The sequence below is a fragment of the Melanerpes formicivorus genome, unplaced genomic scaffold, assembly GCF_026170545.1.
Source record: "Melanerpes formicivorus ecotype bairdi unplaced genomic scaffold, bMelFor1.0.p_v2 SCAF_109, whole genome shotgun sequence".
NCBI lineage: Eukaryota > Metazoa > Chordata > Aves > Piciformes > Picidae > Melanerpes > Melanerpes formicivorus.
Window position 1 is genome coordinate 1,275,890 of NW_027142461.1, and position 25,392 is coordinate 1,301,281.

At 45.8% G+C, this 25,392-nt stretch overlaps 1 long non-coding RNA gene across 1 annotated transcript in view; it reads left to right on the top strand.

Annotated features, from left to right (window-relative positions):
- The window catches only part of LOC137455781 (uncharacterized), a 90,825-nt gene extending 66,539 nt beyond the window's left edge, over nucleotides 1-24,286 (top strand). Inside the window, exon 3 of the long non-coding RNA XR_010990907.1 lies at nucleotides 24,201-24,286. This is a non-coding gene — a long non-coding RNA (uncharacterized lncRNA). The remainder of the gene's footprint in view (nucleotides 1-24,200) is intronic.
- Nucleotides 24,287-25,392: the final 1,106 nt, after the last annotated feature.

Below are 25,392 nucleotides of genomic sequence, written 5' to 3' on the forward strand. Positions count from 1 at the left end.
GATCCTGCATTGGGCAATGGCATTGCAGCCCAGGAATCTCCTATCAGATCAAGATGTCACCCCAGGAAACTTCACCCCAGCTTTGGTGAGTGAATACTGCTTCTGGGTCTATCAGATAACATGTCAGATATAGCATGGATATTTTTCCAGCTTCTGGTTTTCTTCTCTTTTGATGCTTCTGAAGTGTTTGGGCAGACAATCTGTTCCCTGTCAACTCCCACTCTTACATTTTTCCTCAAATGTAGTATTTAAAGTGCTTGTATTTGTTTTTCTTTTAAGTATCAGAGAGTAGCCTGGAGTGCAGGCTCTTGCCCCTTGGGTTTACATTTCTGCCAGCAAAGTCTCTGCTCCCGTCCTGCACTTGTCACTCTCTTGCTGCTTGCTCACTAGCCACCCAAGTGGGCACAGCACAGCCTTTCTCTCAGAGCCATCCATTAAAGTGTGGGTTTTGGCAATTCAAACAATTGCTGATCTGCAAAACTGAAAACCAGATGTTCACTAAATGGAGCAGAGGATGCTGCTGAAAGCAGAGCTGGTGTAAAAAAAGAAACTGTTTAATGACACAGTCTCAAGCTGCACCAGGGGAACTTTAGGCTCGAGGTGAGGAGAAAGTTTTTTACAGAGAGAGCTGTTAGCCATTGGAATGTGCTGCCCGGGGAGGTGGTGGAGTCACCATCCCTAGAGGTGTTCAAGAGGGGATTGGACATGGCACTTGGTGCCATGGTTTAGTAGTCATGAGGTCTTGGGGGACAGGTTGGACTTGATGATCTTTGAGGTCTTTTCCAACCTTTCTGATTCTATGATTCTATGAAATCAGAACAGGTTCTCTCTCTCTCTCTCTCTTCTCTTTCTAAAAATAAAATCAAGGGAATTAAATCGTTTGGGGTTTTATTTGGGCCCTACTTCAGCAGCACCTGCCTTGCCTGAACCAAAGAGGTGTCAGTAAGGTGGCAGATTGCATCCAAAAAGATTCAGGTACCCAACATTGGTTTGAGATCCTTCTGTCTAAATGCAGATCCTTCAAACCTCTTTGCTGTCCTAGGGGAGCAGAAAACCTAACTCCAGGCCTCAGCAATTATATCAGAGCTCTGCTTGCAATGGGGGCGGCTGCTTTTCATCCACTCCCTTTTTGAAAGGGGAGAGAAAAACATTCCTACCTCTTTACTGCCCAAAGACATTTGAATCCATGTATCTCATTTCCCTAACCAGAAAGTGTTCTGAAGTGGTGCTCCCTTTGGTACAACTCTTCAATTACAGCATGTGTAGTTGTTAAAGTACAGACGCACGTGAAAGACGGAGTCTGCCTGTGTGGTGGGAGGCCCCAGTGCTCACTCCGAGGATGTTAAGGTTTATTTTTAGATATATTCCTGTAAGTATTGGGTGAACAGTTCAGAGAGGTACTGAATCTTTGTAAAAGCTTGCATTAATTGTCCTGGCTTGAGTTAGGACAGAACTAATTCCATTCGGTGATTTTCAGCTCTGTCTCATGCATCAGCAAGATTGTGACCAGCAGGTCGAGGGAGGTTCTTCTCCCTCTGTATTCTGCTCTTGGTGAGGAGTAGTACTGTGTCTAGTTCTGGGCTGCATAGTAGAAGTACAGGGAACTGCTTGAATGGGTAAAGCAAAGGGCTAGGAAGATCATAGGTGACTGGAACAGCTCTCATATGAAGAAAAAGGCTGAGGTAGTTGGGGCTTTTTAGCTTAGAGAAGACTGAGGGGATCTTATCAGCACTTATAAATACTTAAAGGGTGGGTGTCAGGAAGATGGTGCCAGTCTTTCTTTGGTGGTCCTTAGTGACAGGACAAGAGTCAACATTCTGCCTTTGATTCCCATTCATGTGTTTCTGAGTCCAGTTCCAGAATCTGGATCCTGAGGGGGTGGAGGTTTCTGGAAAGCTCTGGAAGGTGTTGGCCTGCTCGGCGCAGGTAAATGTATTCATTCTACTTGAATATCCTGTGAGTATATTTGTAAATGGAATCTCCATTTAAACTTCCATTCAGTGTGCAGCATTTTCTCTCCCTAAAAAGGAGTAAAATATCTTTCCTGGCCCTTGGTCTGGAGTAGCTCGTGGCTCAAAACCAGGACAGGAGTTTGTCCTTTCAAATGACCAAACACAGTCTGCAAATCTCTGTCCTTCATGGGCACCTTGAAGCTGAGATCTCTATCTGTCATTTCAGTGGAGCTGATCATAAACCTGCATGATATGTGTGCCCTTTTTTCTCTCTCCCTTCAAGATTCAGCAGCAGTTTTAAAGAACAGTCAACCTTTCCTTTATCCCAAGTGCCTTCTGCCATGAACATGTGCCCTCTCCTCAGAGCCATGCCACCTTCCTCCCCATGTTTATATCCTCTCCCCAGGAAAGGAACACAAATTATAGCACAAATGCATTTTTTAGAGCACACCACCTCTTATTATTACTGGAGGCATCTCTAGTTAGACCAAAATGACACTGACTGGAGAAAACAGATCTAATGTTCTATTTGTCTTTATTGCTAATTGCCACTTAATCAGATCTTGGTTTGGCCTTTGTGGGTTCTGTTTATTGGTGTTAATTATCCTCACACATTGCAGGAAGAGCAGACTCTCACTGGATGGAAGAACACTTGGAAAATCATCTTTTTTAGTGCAATGGAACTATTTACTAGTATTTACGCATGTAGACTACATCCAACTGTGTATGTGAGAAGACTCAGAGGGGATTTAATAAATGTTTACAAATATCTGAGGGCTGGGTGTCAAGAGGCAGGGGACAGGCTCACAGTATCATGGTATCACTAAGGTTGGAAGAGACCTCAAAGATCATCAAGTCCAACCTGTCACCACAGACCTCATGACTACTAAACCATGGCACCAGGTGCCACGTCCAATCCCTTCTTGAACACCTCCACAGATGGTGACTCCACCACCTCCCTGGGGCATCCCATTCCAATGACGAATAACTCTCTCGGTGAAGAACTTTCTCCTCACCTCAAGCCTAAACTTCCCCTGGCACAGCTTGAGACTCTGCCCAGTTGCACCCCATGAGGAGGAACTTCTTCATTGTGAGGGTCACAGAGCACTGGAACAGGCTGCCAAGAAGGGTTGTGGAGTCTCCTCTTCCGGAGACTTTCAAGACCTGTCTGGATGTGTTCCTGTGTGACCTGATTCTATGGTCCTGCTCTGGCAGGGGGTTGGACTTGATGATCTTTGAAGGTCCCTTCCAACCCCTAACATCTTATGATCTGATGATCCTATGATTAGATAGTGTCACTAAGTAAAACAGCAGGTGAGCTTCTTAACTCCATCTGCCACTCTTCTCATGGAGTATGTGTTTTTCAAACAAACTTCAACATCCTCAACTGAGGTAAAGAAAGTGTTGTTTTCAACGGGAGTACCCTGAGCAGAGTCATGATATACATATGTGCCCTTTTAAATGAAAGCCCCACCGTAACTACCATCTGCCACTCTCTCAGTAAACATTGTGATATCATGTCATGAACTCAATTACGCAGACCACTGGGGCATGGGCAACTGGTTACTGTTTTTTTTAAAGCCAACTGTTGAAATAAAGCTTTGCTTTGGGTACAGCAAATCCATTACTGCCTGTTCATCAAAGCGAAAGGGCTCGTTCCAGCCAGCCGTGCATGTTCCCTTACGTCAGAGAGTAAACTGCCTGGGCACAACTAGCTTGTTTCTTATTGACTTGTGTCATTAGAGGCTAATAAATGGCACCAGTTACTGCAGAGGCTACCCCAAACCCTTATTCTCATGGAATCATAGAATGGTAGGAGTTGGAAAGGACCTTTGGGGATCATTTAGTCCAATCCTTCTGCTAAAGCAGGGATACCTAGAAAAGGTTGCATGGGAACATGAAGAGAGGAGAGGTTCGGAGAGGAGAGGTTCGGAGAGGAGAGGTTCGGAGAGGAGAGGTTCGGAGAGGAGAGGAGAGGTTCGGAGAGGAGAGGTTCGGAGAGGAGAGGTTCGGAGAGGAGAGGTTCGGAGAGGAGAGGTTCGGAGAGGAGAGGAGAGGTTCGGAGAGGAGAGGTTCGGAGAGGAGAGGTTCGGAGAGGAGAGGTTCGGAGAGGAGAGGTTCGGAGAGGAGAGGAGAGGAGAGGAGAGGAGAGGAGAGGAGAGGAGAGGAGAGGAGAGGAGAGGAGAGGAGAGGAGAGGTTCGGAGAGGAGAGGAGAGGAGAGGTTCGGAGAGGAGAGGAGAGGTTCGGAGAGGAGAGGAGAGGTTCGGAGAGGAGAGGTTCGGAGAGGAGAGGAGAGGAGAGGTTCGGAGAGGAGAGGAGAGGTTCGGAGAGGAGAGGAGAGGAGAGGAGAGGAGAGGAGAGGAGAGGAGAGGAGAGGAGAGGAGAGGAGAGGAGAGGAGAGGAGAGGAGAGGAGAGGAGAGGAGAGGAGAGACCTCCGAGATCATTGTGTCCAACCCATCATCCAACACCACCTAATCAACTAAACCATGGCACCAAGCACCCCGTCCAGTCTCCTCCTAAACACCTCCAGTGATGGTGACTCCACCACCTCCTTGGGCAGCCCATTCCAAAGGCAAATCACTCTTTCTATGAAGAACTTCCTAACATCCAGCCTAAACCTCCCCTGGCACAGCTTGAGACTGTGTCCTCTTGTTCAGGTGCTGGTTGCCTGGGAGAAGAGACCAACCCCCACCTGTCTACAACCTCCCTTCAGGTAGTTGTAGACAGCAATAAGGTCTCCTCTGAGCCTCCTCTTCTCCAGGCTAAGCAACCCCAGCTCCCTCAGCCTCTCCTCATAGGGCTTGTGCTCCAAACCCCTCCCCAGCTTTGTTGTCCTTCTCTGGATATGTTCCAGCAAGTCAACATCCTTCCTAAACTGAGGGGCCCAGAACTGGACAAAGTACTCAAGGTGTGTCCAGATAGGTTTTGAGTATCTCCAAAGAAGGAGACTCCACATCCTCTCTGGACAGCTTGTTGCAGTGCCCTGGCATCCTCACAGGAAAGCTGTTTTTCCTCATGTTCAGATGGAATCTCCTGTGTTCAGGTTTGCCCCTTGTCCTGGTGTTGGGCACCACTGAAAACAGCCTGGCCCCATCCTCTTGACATGTGCACTTCAGGTGTTAATAAGCATTGATAAGAACCCCTCTCAGTCTTCTCAAGGCTGAACAGCCCCTTTTCTCCCAGCCTTTCCTCATCAGAGAGATGCTCCAGTCCCCTCATCATATTCATAACCTTTCATTAGATGCTGCCTGTCTCAGGCCAAGCCTGTCAAGAAATGGCAGTATCTTTCACCAGATTCACTTTTTGGCCACATATTGTCCATGGGGCAAAGAAACCATGCCTCAAACTTGGGTTTAGAAATTTCTTTAGAGAAATGCCAGCCTGAAAGGCTGAGATGCTGCTAGTACACAGGAGAAAGAGGAGGTGAAAGAGAATTTTGTTCACACAAGGAGAAAAGTTGTGACCCTGAATGCTGGAAGCCACTGGGGAAGACTGGAAAGAAAGTGGGACTCAGGACTGGTCGGAAAGGGCTTAAATTTCCTGGGCAAAGGCATTGGGTCACAGGCTGAGATAGAGAGAGCATAAGAGAAGAACAAGCAGCATTTAAAGAGCAGGGTAAGGGTCCCTCCTTCATCTTTCCTTGCTCCTACAGTCTGCACAGTGAGGTTGTGGAGTCTCCTTCTCTGGAGACATTCAAAGCCCACCTGGATGCATTCCTGTGTGACCTACTCTAGGTGATCCTGCCCTGACAGGGGGATTGTGGACTAGATGATCTTTCAAGGTCCCTTCCAACCCCTAATGTTCTCTTATTCTGTGTGTGATTTTAAGGAATCACAATGTATTCATTAAAAATGAGGGAAGCTTGAAACCTAAGAACTCCAAGGTCAAAAGATGCTTTGTTTTTCCCCATAATTTGAGCCTTTTTAGATAGAAACAATTAGAAACAGTTCTTAATCATATACAAGGTGTGATCATGCTGTGAGCACCATCTGCTAAGTGAATGAGGAAAGAATCTTTGACCAAGGGGAACAAGTTATGGGTGTAGAGGCAATCAATATTGCAACTCTTAGAGGACAATCATGGTTACAATTCCTATTTTATTGCTCATAGGGCACTGAGTCATCTCTGGAAAACCTACAGAAACCTACGTGTTACACCAGGTATTACTCAGAAACTAATTTCATCCTTTCCCAAATCATTACTGGCATCACTTCCAGCCTGACACTTCAGGAATCTCTAAGTATGCATCACCATCTCTGCAGGCATGTAAAAGATGTGCAGATGTGGCGTGGAGGGACATGGTTTAGTGGTGACCTGGCAGTGCTTGGTCAGTGGTTGGACTTGACCTTAAAGGTCTCTTCCAACCAGAGTGATTCTATGATTCTGTGATTCTACTTGGCTTATTTTATGTTCATGCAACATATGGGTCAGAAGATGTTGAATTGCTGGAACGGGTCCAGAGAAGGGCAACAAAGCTGGGGAGGGGTTTGGAATACAAGCCCTATGAGGAGAGGCTGAGGGAGCTGGGGTTGCTTAGCCTGGAGAAGAGAAGGCTCAGGGGAGACTTGATTGCTCTCTACAACTACCTGAAGGGAGGTTGTAGACAGGTGGGGGTTGGTCTCTTCTCCCAGGCAACCAGCACCAGAACAAGAGGACACAGTCTCAAGCTGTGCCAGGGAAGGTTTAGGCTGGATGTTAGGAAGAAATTCTTCATAGAGAGAGTGATTGCCCATTGGAATGGGCTGCCCGGGGAGGTGGTGGAGTCACCATCACTGGAGGTGTTTAGGAGGAGACTGGATGGGGTGCTTGGTGCCATGGTTTAGTTGATTAGGTGGTGTTGGATGATGGGTTGGACACAATGATCTTGAAGGTCTTTTCCAACCTGGTTAATTCTATTCTATTCTATTCTATTCTATTCTATTCTATTCTATTCTATTCTATTCTATTCTATTCTATTCTATTCTATTCTATTCTATTCATCCTGCTTCAGTGTTAATTGTAAATTGACCCCACGTTAATATACATGACTGCAGGGAAGTTTTAACAGCTTCTTCCTCTCTGCCTTCTTTTTGCCCCACCACCCAAACTGTCCTGCTGTCTCTTACTGATATTTTGAGCAGATGATGTGGTAGCAGGAGCCAAACATCTTTGATGAACAGAGAAAAACTGCTGTTGACTTCATTGGCAGAAGGATCAGTCCTGAACCTTTTTCTCTTCTTTCTGTGGTGTGTTTTTTTCATAGAATGATAGACTGTTTGGTGTTGGAAGACATTCACCACCTTCACCACATGCTTCACCACCCTCATTGTAAAAAATGCCTTCCTTATATTTGGTCTAAATCTCCCCTCTTTTAGTTTAAAACTGTCACCCCTTGTCCTGTCACAAGTGGCTCTGCTAAAATGTCTGTCCCCATTTTTTTATAGGCCCCTTCAAAGACTGAAAGGCTGCAATAAGGTCACCCCAGAGCTTTCTCCAGGCTGAACAAGCCCAGCTCTCAGCTTGTCCTCATGGCAGAGGTATTGCAACCTTCTGATTGGTTTTGTGGCCGTTCCCTGGCCCTGCACCAACAGATCCACATCTTTCCTGTGCTGAGGACTGCAGAGCTGGACACAGCACTGCAGGTGAGGTCTCACCAGATTGGAGCAGAGAGGCAGAACCCTCTCCTTCAATCTGCTGGCCATGTTGCTTTTGATACAGCCTAGGATATGGTGGGTTTCTGGGCTGTGAGTGCACATGGTTCACTTATGCCCAGTTTTTCAAGTCCTTCTCCACAGGGTTACTCTCAGTCACATCATCCCCCAATTTTTGTTGTTGGCTTTGGATTTCCTTTTTGGCCAAAATACAATAACATGCTGTGGATATGTATCTACTGCATTCAGTGTGACACAGATAGAGAGCTCTGTAAGCTTCCCATGACCTGTTTATTATTCAGGAGATGCCTGTTTGGTGCAGTGGGCACATTGTGCCTGACTCATTACACCTGTTTGGTTCTCAGCTGAAGTCCACTGGTCTAAAACTGCAGGCCACTGTCAAGGAGACTTGATGGGGTGCTTGGTGCCATGGTTTAGTTGATTAGGTGGGTTGCACGCGATGATCTTGAAGGTCTCTTCCAACCTGGTTTATTCTATTCTATTCTAAGCAGATTGGTCTCCTGGCAGGTTCATGGTGAGTACATCATGTGTATCCCTCTGGCTGAGTAAGACCTTGATAAACTCATATCAAAGGGTTTTCTGAACTGGTTTTAGGAACATGATGTGAAGTGTATGGAGCAGGTGTGAGTGCCAGAGGAAGGTGGAGGTGGTTGTCACGCTTCACAGCTGAAAGCCACCCACCATCAAGGCTGCTTTTCACAGGCTCTGCCAATATAGACCCTGCTGGAAACAGAGAGTCCTCTGAGGCTCTATGGTAAGCCTGAAGGGACAGAGCAGGCTTTTAAAGGAGGAAATAAAAAACATTGGAAAAACTCCTGCTTCAAATCAAGGTAATTTTTAATGACTCTAAGTCAAGAGCAGGCTGAGGGGGCAGGGTAAGAAACGCAATCATGATTTACAGAAAGCTCCTCCCTTGCCTTCAAAGTAAGTGGTAGGCTTTCCAGCTGCATCAGCCCACCATATCACAACAGAGGGAAGCTTTGTGGAGGGAGCCAGGGACAATTCTAGCATTGTGGTGCTACCTTCTGTGAGGAGGAGTTCTGTGGTCAGATTGTGCCATGTTATAAGCAGTGAGAGAGAGTCCTTCGTGATGGCAAACAACTCTCTTCCCAGGGAAACAGGACCATGCTGTATGCCCTCTATTTCCTGTGAAGAAACAGCAGTGCTTGAATTTGACCCTTTTTGTGCTATAGGTGTTGAGTTAGAGCTACCCAACACCTAGACTCTTTTCTCTTGGCACTGGTTAGGCCACACCTCGAATACTGTGTCCAGTTCTGGGCCCCTCAGTTTAGGAAGGATGTTGAATTGCTGGAGCGTGTCCAGAGAAGGGCAACAAAGTTGGTGAGGGGTTTGGAACACAAGCCCTGTGAGGAGAGGCTGAGGGAGCTGGGGCTGCTTAGCCTGGAGAGGAGGAGACTCAGGGGAGACCTTATTGCTCTCTACAACTACCTGAAGCTGTAGACAGGCAGAGGTTGGTCTCTTCTCCCAGGCAGCCAGTACCAGAACAAGAGGACACAGTCTCAGGCTGTGGCAGGGGAAGTTCAGGCTGGATGTTAGGAGGAAGTTTTACACAGAGAGAGTGATTGCCCATTGGAATGGGCTGCCTGGGGAGGTGGTGGGGTTGCTGTCGCTGGAGGTGTTCAGGAGGAGACTTGACAGGGTGCTTGGTTGCATAGTTTAGTTGGTTGGGTGGTGTTGGTTGATAGGTTGGACGTGATGATCTTGAAGGTCTCTTCCAACCTGGTCTATTCTGTTCTCTTGGAGGTATGTTTGCTGATGTTCTAAGGCTGCAGTTAAAATGCCTCAAAAGGGACAGCCGGTGGGCTTGCTTCCAGCAAAATTGAAGAACCACCACAACTGATGATGCTTTTGGAGGTGTGTAGGGAAAAGTATGTAAGGGCTAATGAAACTTTCTTCTAAGAAAGAAATTGCCAAGAAATGCTTATATTGAACATATCCAAAAATATCAACTGGCAAATTGTTCTTGCCACTGTTTCCTGAGGTGGTGGTTTCTTAATTGGTGTAGTGGTCATAATCCCCTTGTGTATCAACTGTTAGATACTGCAGAAGACACCCAAGACTACAAGTAGAAGTTCCAGTACACTTCATGCTGTTTCTAGTCCACTACAAGATAAAGGTGAATAGTGAAGTAACAGAGCTTTGGGTATCCAGGTGCTGTTCTGGTTAAGTTTTTGGGGTTTGCATTGATTTGTTTGGGGTCTTTTCAAAATAGAATCACAGCATGGTGGGGTTTGGAAGGAACCTCTGGAGATCATCTAGTCCACCCTTCACTGATAAATTAGGGTTGCCCAGAACAGGTTGCAAAGGATCATGTCTAGGTGGGTTTGGAATCTCTCCAGGGAAGGAGACTCTACAACCTCCCTGGGCAGCTCAGTGGTGCGTCACCCTCAAAGGTAGGAAGTTTTTCCTTTCCAAACTGAGTTGGCTCTTCTATATTGATGCTCCCTCAAAGAAAGCAAGTCCTGGGGAAATACTGCCATGGAAAGTACTGCTGTCCAAGCCACAGGCTGACAGCTTGGTCAGGAGTTTGGTGTGGGGGACAGTATCAAAGGCCTTGCTGAAGTCCAGGTAGACCACATCCACAGCCCTCCCCACATCCACCAGGCAGGTCACCTGATCATAGAAGGAGATCAGGTTGGTCAGGCAGGACCTGCCCTTCCTAAATTCCTTCTGGCTGGGCCTGATCCCTTGGCCATCCTGCAAGTGCTGTGTGATTGCACTCAAGATGACCTCTTCCATAATCTTGCCTGGCACTGAGGTCAGGCTGACAGGCCTGCAATTCCCTGGCTCATCCAACCAGCCCTTCTTGTGGATGGGCACCACGCTGGCCAGCTTCCAGTCCTCTGGGACGTCTCCAGTGAGCCAGGACTGCTGAAAAAGGATGGAGAGTGGCTAGTCCCAGTATGTTTTGGTGTGCAGGTTGTTACCCTCTGCCTTGAATGAAGCTAGGAATGGGGGATGCCTATAGCAGTTCTGATGAAATGCTTTGTTTTCAGCTGTTGGAATTGGGAGTGAGAGGAAACAAAGAGACAACCAGCAGCAGGGGGGAATATAAGTTACTAAGAGCAGCAGAAGGAGTTTGAAATTCTGCCATACAAAGCAGACTTCCTTATAAAAGCAAAATCATTTCTTCACTGTGTTAGCACATACATAAGTAAGCTTACAAAATGTTGCAGATATTTCTGATTACATAATGGGGGGGGGGGGGAAATACAACAACATTGGGGAAGATGGACTACAGGGTTACCCAATAGCAGCAGGCACTGAAGTTACACAGTTCAAATGCACTTTTATTTTCATTTTTTTTGTAGAAGACTCTAAAAAGTACAATGTATAATAACAGTTACTGCTTACAAAGGACATTTTCTGCCAGTTCTTCATCCAAGGGTTCTGTCTGCACAAGTGACCTTTGTTAAGGCTTTGAATTTCAAAGCTGTGATGAAGTGAGGCTCCTAGTGGAGTCGGGATGTGTTGATGTAAATGTTGACACCTGCATGCACAGCTTCACATGCAACAGTTAACGTCTGAACAAAGCCTTCTGGCTGGATTGAAACCTCACACAATTAGCAAGTAAGAAAAGGCAGGGGGGGAGGGGGGGGACAGGCAGGGAGGGCATTTTTCAAGTTTCTCAAAGCCAGCATAAGAACATCCAAACCTTACTGTGCTTAAATAGAATGGTTTGGGCTGGAAGGAACTTTTAAAGGTAATCTGACCCAACTCCCCTGCAGTCAGTAGGGATATCTTCAATTAGATCAGGTTGCTCAGTGCCCCAAACAACCTGATCTGGGCATCTCAAACCTCTCTTGGGCACCCTGGGACAGTGTTTCACCACTCACATCCTAAAAACATTCTTCCTTAGATCTAGCTTAAATCTACTTTATAGTCTAGAACCATCACACCTTCTCCGTTCTGAACAGGCCCTACTAGAAAGACTGTCCCCATCTTTCTTGTAGGCCCTCTTTAAACACTGCAATGTGGCAATAAGGAATAAGATCTCCCTGAAGCTGCCACTTCTCTAGGCTGAACAACTCAGAATCTCTCAGCTTTTCCTCATAGCAGAGGTGTTGTGGTCCTCTGATAACTTTTTATCCATCCTCTAGACCTGCTGCAACAGGTCCTTGTGCTGAGGAGCTCCAAAGCTGGACACAGCACTGCAGGTGATGTCTCAAGAGAGCAGAGCAAAGGGAAAGAACCCCCTCCCTCTACCTGCTGGCCACATTGAATTTGAGGCAGCCCAGGATATGGCTGGCTTCTGGGCTGCAAGTACACATTGGTGACTCAGGTCCAACTTTTAATCCACCAGTAATAATGCATGAGATGATCTCAGGTAGTGCTTTGATATCTGCAAACCAAGGTTAATCAACCTTTACAATACACTTTTCAGAAATAATCTGTTTTACCAGTTCTGGGTGACTGGGCTGGCATCAGCTTCCCAGTGAGAAGGGCAAGGCTAGGCCACAATCTAGTACAGCACTGGCAGCAGAACAGGACAAGAAGTAGAGCTGTGTTAATCAAGGTTACTTGCTTACTTCTCTGTAGTCTTGATTTGTCAGTTGGCTGTGTTTTGTGACCAGAATCCACTGTGCCGTACATCATTTTCTTACTGCATCTTTGCATTCTGGAAATAAAATCAATATTCTCACCATCTTCACTAAAATCCTCCCAGAAGGGCTAATTTGAAGGGACACAATGGAGTCCAGTCAACAAGCAAACAAAAAAAGGTTACTAGAACAGTGAAGTTATAGCCATGAACTAGGTATTTCTTGGCACCAGTAGTTGTCTTGGAATGGCAAGAATGATGACTCTGATTCTCCTTGTGTTCTATTAAGGAGCTGAGGACAGGGCAGCAAAAAGGACTTCAGGCTGCCATGAGAAAGAGCCAAGATCTCCTGTTTTTCCAGGGTAGCATTTGCCAACCAAATGATCTGCATGGAATTTGTAAGACCATAGGTGAGTGCAAAGGACTTTTAGATGTATAAAAAACCAGAGACAACAGGCTCCTGTTCATTTTTTTTAACTTCTCCTGAGAGGAGTATGTATAATATGCCACTTCCACCATCAAGTGGGCTTTCTGTTTGTTTGCATTACCTACCACTAGCCTCATCTTTTCCATCAGTCTTCTTCTATGTTGAATGTTCTTGGCTGTGCATGTCTTCTTTGATGGCAGGAGTAAGGGCAGAGTGGGAGGGTGTCCTTAGGTAGTCTGCTGAATTCTGAAGTTCTTTCAAACTCATGGGGGCCTGGTTATATCCCTTCTTTCCCCCCCCCCGTTTAGGTGTTGAGTGATGTTGTTCATGATGGAAACCACAGATGTAGGTTGGTTTAACACCTCCTCCCTCCTGTCCCCACCCATGGTTTATGGTTACTTCAGCTTGTTTTGCCTCCTTTTACATAGCAGGTGTCAGGTCTGGACTAAGGAAGCATAATGCAGCTTTACAGATGATTTAGGTCTTCTAGTTACCTCTTTGGCAAGCAAAGGGTATTCCCTCTTGCATCAGCTGAGTTGAAAACTTCAGCTATAAATATCCATGCAACAGAAGCAAAACCTGGGAAAGATTAAACCCCAAAAAAGTTATTTGATGCTCTTTTGCTTTATCTTCAAATAAGCTGTTAGATGTACTTCCTTAGATTCCTTCTTTTACTCACCTTAAATCCAGTTTTGAAAGTAACTCCAGTGAAACTAAGGCATTAACTGACAATGGGAACACAGCAAAGCACTGCTTGAAACAAAATCATAGAATTGCTAGGGCTGGAAGGGGCCTCAAGGATCATCTAGTTCCCACCCCCCTGCCATGGGCAGGGACACCTCACACTAGATCAGCTTGCTCAGAGCCACATCCAGCCTGGCCTTAAAAACCTCCAGTGATGAGGCTTGCACCACCTCCCTGGGCAACCTGTGCCAGTGTCTCACCACCCTCGTGGGGAAGAACTTCTTCCTGACATCCAATCTGAATCTACCCATTTCTAGTTTTATTCCATTCCTCCTAGTCCTATCACTCCCTGACACCCTAAAAAGTCCCTCACCAGCTTTCTTGTAGGCCCCCTTCAGATACTGGAAGGCTACAATTAGGTCTTTTTGGAACCTTCTCTCCTCCAGACTGAATAGCCCCAGGTCCCTCAGTCTGTCCACATAGGAGAGGTGCTCCAGCCCTCTGATAATCCTCCTGGCCCTTCTCTGGACACCTTCCAGCATGTTCAGATCCTTCCTGTAATAGGGGCTCCAGAACTGGATGCAGTACTCCAGGTGGGGTCTCACTAGAGCAGAGTAGAGGGGGAGAATCACCTCCCTTGACCTGCTGGCCACACTTCTCTTGATGCAGCCCAGGATTTGATTTGCTTTCTGGGCTGCAAGTGCACAGTGGTGGCTCATGTTGAGCCTCTCTAAGGTCTTCTGTATCTGTGTTGACATGCACCTTGCTGGTGTTTCAACAGTGCCTCAGTCAAAAGGAGGGTGAATAAAAGCCAGTAAACTGTTACAGAACCTTCCTCTCCTGAGCAGATAATGGAGTTTCCTTCACTCTTTCATGCTGCTTTGATTTCAGATGGATTAAAGCAGTGAACAAATATCACATAATTGTTTGCCTGGAGCATGATGATCTGTGACAATTATACTATAGGAGAAATGTGCTGAAAGATCCTTCTCACCATCCAGCAATTCATCTGGCACAGCACAGAGCATAACTGTTTAATAAAACTGCTGATGAATTCTAAAACTTGCTTCCTACTATTCTGCTGGGCAGCATGAGATGTTCCTAACCATCAGGGGCATGGAAGTTATTCATGGGACAGTAATGTGCTCTTGAGGCCAAGAAGGCAAAAGGTATCCTGGGATGCATTAAGAGTGTGGCTAACAGGTCAGGGGAGGTTCTCCTGCCCCTCTACTCTGCCCTGGTGAGACTGCATCTGGAGTATTGTGTCCAGTTCTGGGCTCTCCAGTTCTAGAGGGATAGGAATATATTAGAGAGTGTCCAATGGAGGAGTAGGAGGTTAGTTAAGGAAATGGAACATCTGTCCTAGAAGGAAAGGCCTGGGGTGCTTGGTATGGAAAAGAGAAGACTTATTAATGTTTATAATTATCTGAAGAGTGGGTGTCAAGAAGGTGGTGCTAGTCTCTTTTCAGTGCTGTCCTGTGATAGGACAAGGGGCAATGGATACAAACTGGAACACAGCAAGCTCCACATCAGCATGAGGAAATACTTCTTTACTGTGATGGTGATGGAACACTGCAGCAGGCTGCCCAGAGAGGTTGTGGAGTTTCCTTCTCTAAAGGCTTTATAGACCCACCTGGATACCTTCCTGCCCTTGCTTTGGCAAGGGGATGGACTCAATGATCTCTGGAGGTTCCTTCCAACATCTACCACTCTATGACTCTAGAGCAGAGGGAACAGAAAGTCTGGATAAAAGAATCTAGACATCCGAGCGTAGAATCTTCCCTGAAACCTAAACAAAAAACATTTAAAAACCCCAATTATCTTTCGAAGTGTTTAAGTTTTAGGATGTAGATACACGAAGCATTTTCTCTGTTGGCAAGTCTCATCCCCAGCGAGTGCTGACCTCTTGCTGCCATGACTCTGCTGCCATATGCCAGCCTCTCAGCTCTGTCAGTGCAACCATCTGTGATGCTGTATGCTGAATAGTTTCCCCTGCCAAGGGACATGGAAGACCACTGACTACCCCATGTGCAACACTGGATGTCATGCTGAAGAGCTTGACAGGCTTTTCTGGACAGTCACAGCAGAGTCTAGTGGAGAGCTATGAAGATGAGGGGTTTGGAGCATCTCTCTGGCAAGGAGAAGGTGAGAGAGCTGAGATTGTTTAGCCTTTAATATCTAAAGGGTTAGAGTCAAGAGGATGGGGCCAGACTCTTTTCAGTAGTGTCCAGTGACAGGACAAGGGACAAGGGCCAATGGAAAAAAAATTGAATGTGCAAGGCTGGACCTAAACATAATTGGCCAATGGCATCCTGGCCTGGATCAGGAACAGCGTGGCCAGCAGGAGCAGGGAGGTCATTCTGCCCCTGTACTCAGCACTGGTTAGGCCAAACCTTGAGTACTGTGACCAGTTCTGGGCCCCTCAGTTTAGGAAGGATGTTGACTTGCTGGAACGTGTCCAGAGAAGGACAACAAAGTTGGTGAGGGGTTTGGAACACAAGCCCTATGAGGAGAGACTGAGGGAGCTGGGGTTGCTTAGCCTGGAGAAGATGAGGCTCAGGGGAGACCTTGTTGCCATCTACAACTACCTGAAGGGAGGTTGTAGCCACGTGGGGGTTGGTCTCTTCTCCTGGGTGGCCAGCACCAGAACAAGAGGACACAGTCTCATGCTGTGCCAGGGGAGGTTTAGGCTGGATGTTAGAAAGAAGCTCTTCATAAAAAGAGTGATTGCCCATTGGAATGGGCTGCCCAGGGAGGTGGTGGAGTCACCATCACTGGAGGTGTTCAGGAGGAGACTGGATGGGGTGCTTGATGCCATGGTTTAGTTGATTAGATAGTGTTGAATGATAGGTTGGACTTGATGATCTCAAAGGTCTCTTCCAACCTGGTCTGGTCTATTCTATTCAGAAACCTGTGAGAGTGTCAGAGCACTGGAACAGGTTGTGCAGTCTCTTTCTCTGGAGAGATTCAAAACCCACCTGCACATTATGATCCTGTACAACCTGCTCTGGGTGACCGTGCTTTAGCAGAGGGGTTGGTCTAGATGATCTCCAGAGTTCTTTCCCAACCCTCAACATTCCATGATTCTGTGAAATCTGAATGATGATTCAGTGACAGAGGTGGAAGGACCTCTTGGAGTAGAAGCCCTTAGGACGTGCATGGACCTCTGATTTCTGCTACAAGTGGGTTATGAAGTTTGCAAAGATTACTTTACTTCACAAAACACATCCCAGGAGGTCTCTGGTCATGCCTACCCATTTCCAGAAGCATAAAATAGCACATTGGGATATCCAGTATCTCCTCTTCCTGCCTTCCTGATATGAGCCCTGTGAATCACACTTGCCCCTTCTCTTCCCTTTTTTTTCAAGAGGTAGAGACTGAGCTGCACTGAGTCCTGTGGATGCAAAGGAAAGTTTAGATGTGTAAACATTCAGCAAATTTCAATTGCCCTGCAGGAATAACACATGCCTGGCCCTCCTTAATTCCTATCTTCTGTGCACAGATTATTCTTTTACAGCTTCAATGTACTTGTCATAGTCACTGTGTAGACTAAACATCTTTTTGCTAATGAATATTCTAATTGCCCTGAAGTATAAACCAGGGAAGGGGGCAGATTTCAGGCCATACCTTACAGAGCTGTAAGGTATGGAGGGATATAGAGAGTCACTGATGGCCTCCTGAATAATGTCAGGTATTCTTGTGAGCTTTTTCATTAGAGTAGTAACCTGCTCCTGAGCAAGACAAAAAGCACTCTGTGGCCTAAGAAAAGTTATGTGACAACAGTTGAAGTTCTTGGAAAGCAATAGTAAGCAGCGCCAGAAATCTATGGTGCATCAAATGTTTCTAGGATCTCATGTTACTTCTCTGTGAAATCAAACTGAACTGCTGGCTTCTAAGGAACTTAGAAAGTGAGAGAAGTTCTCCAGTGACATAATGCTTTGTAAGCTAAGTGCATCTTCTTCCTCACTACTGCTCGTCATGCAATCATTCCCTCCAGCTGCATTAGGCAATGAGATGTTAATTCTCTGGTATCATTTGCTGTGCTAGCCACTAAGTAAATGCTGAATTAGTCATGGTTCTATCAATATTTGGTTACACTACTCAAAAGGATTCTTTTGAAGTCAATGTCCTTCACCTCTCCTATGAGGAAATGCTGAGAGAGTTGTGGTTGTTCAGCTTGGAGAAGAGAAGGCTCAGCAAGATCTTACTGCAGCCTTTCTGTATTTAAAGTGGGCCTAGAAGAAAGATGGGGACAGTTGTTTGATCAGGGCCTGTTGTGACAGGACAAGGGGTGATGGTTTTAAACTATAAGAGGTTAGATTTAGACTAGATACAAAGAAGAACTTCTTTACACTGAGGGTGTCGAAGCACTGACCCAAGTTGTCCAGAAAGGTGGTAGAAAGTCCATCCCTGAAACATTCCTAGTCAGGTTGGATGGGACTCTGAGCAGCCTGATCTAGCTGCAGGTGTCCCTGCTCACTCCAGGGGGAGTGGCTTTGATAATCTTTAAAGGTCCCTTCTAACCCAAACTCTTCTATGACTCAGCTTCAGAAATGTACTTTTTGTTGTTATTTTTGCTTCTGTTTTCATGGAGGATGATGTTTCAGCCTTATGTGGAGAACCTGACTAAAGCTTTGCAGTACTTGGAGGCCATGTAAGCTCTAGCCCTTGACTTGTTTGGAACACTAGCAGAGTAGTGTGCTTTCGGATTACTCACTCTGGTGTGGAATTTCACCCTTTGGGTTTATATTATCATGCTTCATTGCAAAAGCCTGGTGAAAACAGAGTCTGAATATGACTGCACTCTCCAAATATGCCTCCCTGAAGCTGACATCTTTGCTTTTCTTATCTGGCTACGTTTACAGCTGCTGACACTTTTATGTAAAATTTAGTCCCATCTACCTGAAAGCACTGACCAAACTAGGGTGTGTTCTGCAGAAAACAAGCACAGCTGCTGTAACTTATTTGCCCAGGTGGTTATAAAACAGCCCATGATATTGTGTTAGTTGTTCTTGTGGTTGGGCTTTTCCAATTAGCATCCCAGAACAAAAAGTTTATATTGAAATATGTGGTTTAAGCACTGGGGATCAGCATGTCCTATTTAAGGCCTTGGCAGAGGAAGCCTGTTGGGCAATTTTGTGTTTTACAAATAGCAGCACTGTCAATGCTGAAGCCTGTAACAGAATAAAAGAATTAGTGTTAGAAACTGGCCTTCACCACACAGGCTGTGTGTTTCTTTTGGATTCTTATTGTATTTATGGTTTAGCCCATGAAGGTCAGAGTGAGCAGCGGAAATGGTGACATTGAAGCCACCAGATCAAACATCAGCATAACTTCCTGCTTAGCAAAAAGAGCACAGGGATTCACCTCCATGGGGTGTAGAACTGAAGGGATTGTCTGCTCTGGGGATTATCCCATCCCTGCAACTACCTAACTAAACCAAGTTCTACTTGTGCACCAGAGCCTAACAAACATCTCCCAGCACCTTGTAGCAGCTGTAAGGCCTGTAGTGAAAGATGAACCATAATGTAATGTACACCACCAAGGGATCTATCCCTTTCCCTCTGTCTGCCTCTCTTTTTGGGGGCTCTTAAGATCTATCTAACATTTTGTTCATGCTTAAGGTGGTCTTCTAAGATGTGCCTAGCATTTTGTTCTTACTGAGTCTGGATATGATTAGCTTTCACCAGATTGTGGCATCAGAGCCCAAAGTAGCAATAATCTGTGCTGAACACTGAAAAACAATGTACAAGGACTAAACTTAAATAACTCTAAACAAAATTCTGATGAAAAATAATAGTCTTCATCTTCTGGGAAGCACTGAAAGTAAACAGGGTAATATTTGTCTTGGTCCAAAAGTCACAAGATGCTTTAATGGCTCTGTTTAATGTTCTTACCCAATTTTCTACATCAGGCATCTGCATGATAGTTTTAGGTCGACCAAGCTCAGGTTGTTATTCCAAGGACAGGGTGAAAAAACTAACCATGACCTGGATTATCAAATGTTGATGTTAAAGGTCTGCTGCTCCTTGTAAAGAGCGTGGTTTTGTAATTTAAAGAAACCTGATCTCCTGAAAGTGCCCTGCTGGGCCTGCAGCTGACATCATGTTTGTCTGAGCTTTAACAGATTCAACAGAACTAGTATGATTAAAGCAACTTTCAGCTCCCTGTATTTTTGGAACAGAGCTGTGGAAAAGACACTCGGAGTTAAAGATGACAGCTCCCTGGAGATCTTGACTTCACCAGCTTCATTAGAAATGAAGTTAGAAAACTTCAAGCTCTAGCTGAACAGAATCCAGAGTTTATTTGTAATTCCTTGGTGAGCTGTGAAAAATCAGTTTTTCTAGCTGTGGTCATTTAGGATCAGTGTGAAAGGTATGTGCCCAGGAGCAAGTCAGCGGAGATTGCATTCATAGCCTCCAATTTAACCTGCGGTAACAGGCTGTGCACGCATTCTTACCCAGCTATAAACACACAGCAGCTGCCTTTCAGCAACAAATTCATGGCAGTAAGATGTTGTCCTCCCTCTGTTAAAGGAAGAGCAGGCTTCCAGCTCTGTAACTGCACAGCTGACATTTTATCACAGCCCTCATCAGGAAGACTATCTGGGAAGGTGCAGAGGGAAACAAGTGCATGTAATTACCGCATATGCAAATAGAACAATTGTTATGTATCGGCGAGATAATCCTTATCTACAAAGGTCAGCAGGCAGGTGCCAGCTGCACTACAGTTGTTCACAGAATGCTATCTATAATGTAGACAGGTATATTTCTGCAGAAAGACCTTGAGTCTTGCTTTAAAGCAATTCTCTTTTTGGCATTCTTGTACCAATACTGTTTTCAATTACTTCAGTGGATTTCTGTGTCTGCCTTTCACTTCAACTGTTAATCTCCATCCGCTTGAGCTCCTTATCTTGATCATCACTATTACTGCTCTGTCAAGACATCCTTCTGGCAAACTACTCTGTTACCTCACAGAAAAGCATTGGATACAGCTCACCACTATGCAGCATCCAGTCTTGCCTATGTTATTCACTGAGAGATCTCAGCTTAGTCTGAAAACGTGAGTGATGCTCTGATTTCCCAGTCATCTCCTTATTTAGCAGTGAGCTAAGGATGGTTAGGGAACTTGAGCATCTCCCCTGTGAAGAGATACTGAGAGCCCTGGGGTTGTTCAATCTTGAGAAGATGGAGAGGGATTCTCATCAAGGTGTATAAATGTGAGGGGTGGGTGTCAAGTGGAGGGCGCCAAGCTGTTTTCAGTTGCATGCAGTAAGACAAAAAGAAACAACAGGTTCAAGCTCAAACACAGAAGATTTCACTTCAACATAAAACAGTGATGGTGACAGAGCACTGGAACAGGCTGCCCAGAGAGGTTGTGGAGTCTCCTTCTCTGGAGACTTTCAAAACCCACCTGGATGCATTCCTGTGCAGACTACCCTAGGTGATCCTTCTCTGGCAGGGGGGTTGGACCTGATGACCTCTGGAGGTCCCTTCCAACCTCTAATGTACTGTGACACTGTGATTTTGTCGTTTTAGAAATGCCTTCCAAACTGAAAAATCAAAATTTAATATTATCAGCATGCCCCTGGCATAAAAACCAGATTGTAGAAGCACTGGAGGTGAGAGAGTGGTCCAAAAGCTGTTCTGTATGGCTGTGGAGAATTGCAGGGAGGACTCCATCCACAGGAGAGGCAATACTGTGTCTTCAGTGCACACCTTACCCTGAGCAAGCCTTGCAGTTCAAGTTTCCAGCACTATGCCCTGCAGACTGGAAAGCAGGGTGGGTGAAGGTGGGACAGCTGTAAATCTTGGGCAGCCCTACAGAAGAGTTCTGGCACAAGTGGCTGCTGGTGGAAGGCGTTGAATCATTGCACCCTGGTGGCGTGGCTCTCTTCAGCCAGAACCACCCAGTTGCTGAGCAGCACTGCTTTCCTTTGGTAGCTCTGGCTGCAAGAGGGTTGCAGCCACTCACTCCAATTTCCTTCCCAGACAGACAGTCTGTCTGGCAGGCTCTGTGCCAGAGTTCATGCTGGCACAGGGGTTCAGCCCCTAGTTAGGAGGATTTTGTTACTAACGTGTTTGTAATACTGATGCTATGAGTACTTACAGTACTGCTGTGCTTTTCACGGGAGCTGTATTTGTTTGCTCCTGCAAAAAGTAGAATCAGAAAGGATATTTTGTCATGGTATGCAGTGAGAAGTGGCAACCAGCACTTAAAATCTTTCCCCCAATGTCCTGACCCACTGTGCTGCTTTACCCACAGAAGCTGACAGAAACAGAGAAGTTTAACTAACGTGTGTTTCTCCTCATTTTTCAAACTGACCAAGTTCCTCCTTCCAGTGTGAGGTTGGACATGTATACATGCTGTAAGACCAAACTGTTAGCTAATCCTCTCTTCTGGAGTCTGTCTGACAGAGGGGTAGAACAGTGAGATATTTTTCCCTTTGTAATCTGTTTAAATAAATGAAATGAAATCTCCTCTTGGCTAGTTTTAAAGATCAAGTCATAAAAGCCTGGAACGGTTCTGTTGTATACATTTCCCCCAGAAAGTATCTCCTTCAGCTCTTCTCTTTGTGAATCAGGTCTGAGACCTACATTAGAGAACAGTTTATTCCCAACTTCAGTTAACATCTTTCAATTGTGTATTTATACACAGTGATTCCTGTGCTCTCAGCGCTCCAAGGCTATCTGAGGACAGGACAATGTCTACCTGCAACCAGACAGATTTCTGTTTGTTTGTTTGTTTTGCTGATGTCAGAGGAGGGACAGGAAAAATTATCTGTACAAAATCAATTATATTAGTTGTGGTCCTTTCCCTTTAGTAAGGCTATTTTTGATTTTGTTGTTAATTGTTGGATCTTGCTTATTTTGGTTTTCCCCTGAGTAGTGGATTGATCTCCTTCTATGATCAGGTGACCCGCCTGGTGGATGTGGGGAGGCCTGTGGATGTAGTCTACCTGGACCTCAGCAAAGCCTTTGACACTGTCCCCCATAGCAAACTCCTGGCCAAGCTGTCAGCCCATGGCTTGGACAGGAGCACACTGCGATGGGTTAGGAACTGGCTGGATGGCCAAGCCCAGAGAGTGGTGGTGAATGGTGCCACATCCAGCTGGCGGCCAGGCACTAGTGGTGTGCCCCAGGGATCAGTGCTGAGCCCTGTGCTCTTTAATATCTTTATTGATGATCTGGATGAGGGCATTGAGTCCATCAGCAGTAAATTTGCTGACGACACCAAGCTGGGGGCAGGAGTTGATCTGCTGGAGGGTAGAGAGGCTCTGCAGAGCGACCTCGACAGGCTGGACAGATGGGCAGAGTCCAATGGCATGAGATTTAACACATCCAAGTGCCGGGTTCTGCACATTGGCCACAACAACCCCATGCAGTGCTACAGGCTGGGGTCAGAGTGGCTGGAGAGCAGCCAGGCAGAGAGGGACCTGGGGGTACTGGTCGATGGTAGGCTGAACATGAGCCTGCAGTGTGCCCAGGCAGCCAAGAGGACCAGTGGCATCCTGGCCTGCATCAGGAACAGTGTGGCCAGCAGGAGCAGGGAGGTCATTCTGCCCCTGTATACTGCACTGGTTAGGCCACACCTGGAGTCCTGTGTCCAGTTCTGGGCCCCTCAGTTTAGGAAGGATGTTGACTTGCTGGAACAAGTCCAGAGAATGGCAACGAAGTTGGTGAGGGGTTTGGAACACAAGCCCTATGAAGAAAGACTGAGGGAGCTGGGGTTGCTTAGCCTGGAGAGGAGGAGGCTCAGGGGAGACCTTATCACTCTCTACAACTACCTGAAGGGAGGTTGTAGACAGGCGGATGATGGTCTCTTCTCCCAGGCAGCCAGCACCAGAACAAGAGGACACAGTCTCAGGCTGCACCAGGGGAGGTTTAGGTTGGATGTTAGGAAGAAGTTCTCTACAGAGAGAGTGATTGCCCATTGGAATGGGCTGCCCAAGGAGGTGGTGGAGTCGCCGTCATTGGAGGTGTTCAGAAGGAGACTTGATGGGGTGCTTGGTGCCATGGGTTAGTTGTTTGGGTGGGTTGGATTGGTTGATGGGTTGGACGCGATGATCTTGAAGGTCTCTTCCAACCTGGTTTGGTTTATTCTAAACAAAGGTTTATTGCTTAAAAGCAGGTTTATTATTCAGTGCACATTGCAAGCAAACCTGTTTAAATCCAGATGTCTTTGGGATGATTATTTTCCTTATGTATTATTTTTTCTTTTAATAATTCCTGTGATGACTGCCACTTGAACACACTAATTCTACTCTTCCTGTTCCTTACCAAGCAAGCATAAGGTAAGGAAAATGTTTGTGAGATGATCTTTATCTTCTTATCAGGACTTGAATTATTTTTAGGACTACTCCACAGAAAATGCAGTCAAAAGCTGACCTCATGTAAGCTGGGAGTATTGCCATTGCATTCTTGGCCACTTTGGGTCAGATCTTGCCTTTCTTAGTATGCATAAGTCTGTATTACTTTCTTTTCCTTCCCCTATTAGCACATGATGCAAGGACTTATGACACACTTGTGTACAGATCTGTCTACAATTGTAAAAGAATCCTGCCACCTTAATACTCCTTCCCTCCTTCTCTGACAGGTACATTAGAAACATGGCATCATAGAATGGTTTGGGTTGGAAGGCATAGAGTGATTTGGGTTGGAAGGATCCTTTAAATATAACCTAATCCACTCCCCAGCAGTGAGCAGGGTCATCTTCAATTAGATTAGGTTGCTCAGAGCCCCAAACATCCTGACCTGAAATGTATCCAGGGATGGGGCAACCTAGGCCAGTGTTTCACCACCCTCACTGGAAAACATTTCTTCCTTTTATCTAGTCTATATCACCCCTCTTTTAATTTAAAATCATCACCCTTTGTCCTGTCACAAGAGACCTGTTAAAAAGTCTGTTCTATCTTTCTTCTAGGCCCCTTTTGAGTACTGAAACCCCTGGAGCCTTCTTTTCTCCAAGATGATCAACCCCAACTCTCTCAGCTTATCTTCATGGAAGAGGTTTTCCTGTCCTATGATCATTTTTGGGGCCTTCTCTGGACCACTCCACGTCTCTCCTGTGCTGAGGATTCCAGAGCTGTACACAACATTGCAGGTACGGTCCAGACCATTCAGCTTACTACACTGGTGTCACTATGTTTGCTTGCAAAATTTCTCTGGCCTAAGGCATTTCCATGGAGAGGTGCAGAGCATTTCCCTGCAGTTCAGTGTGCACTAATCCCTGAAATGGGAGTGCAGGAAGATGAAAAGCAGGAGGCAGAGCTCTCTCTAACACAGCTCTGTGCAAATGTGGCCACACTGCTTCCAGACCCAGGCAAGATGGTGTAGCACTGTGTGGTCTTCTCAAGCCTCTATCAGCTAGGTGCTCTATACATCCAAACAGTAAAACATTCCCTTCCTGAACGAAGGAGGTTCCTTACAGCAGATCACAGAAGGAAGCTGAGCCCAGACACAGTGACTAAGGTCATCCTTTGAGTGGGAGAACACACTTCCCATTCTCACCTGAATCTTTTCCCTTACTTCTAAAACCATTGAGCAGCAGCCCATTTAGAAGGCACCAGAAGAATTCTTCTCAATGGGGTATTAAATACTGGCTCAGTCAAATACTTCTTTGTTTTACTTTGTTTTTCTCTTTTCCCCCCTCCCTTCCCCCCCCAGCTTAGGTTTTTTAGTCAGCTAGAGCTTACAAATTTAGTAAATCAAATATTTCTCCTACTGATCATATTAAATTGCATGCAAAGCAGTGTAGGAAGGTAGCCAGAAAAATAACAAAGCCACCTTGGAAGTGTTTCTTGCTGGCAATACTTTGTATTTCTCATTGCTGACTATCTTAAAACACACAGAATCTTTCAGTGTATTTTAAACTGGGTGAACAAAACTTTGCAAGTAAGGTTATCTCTCTTTTCCACTTGGAGAAACCGAAAACCAAAGGGGTTATAAATAGAATTTGGAGACTTCTTTGTCTTTTGAGCACTACTCAAGCCCTGGGATCCACTGAAGACAAGAGGAGTATTCACAGAGCATGGTGCTGTCTCACGTGAATGTGGCTGTGTCACTTACCTTGTAACATGAGGTTGAAATGGACAGAGATGCTGTATGTCCTGATT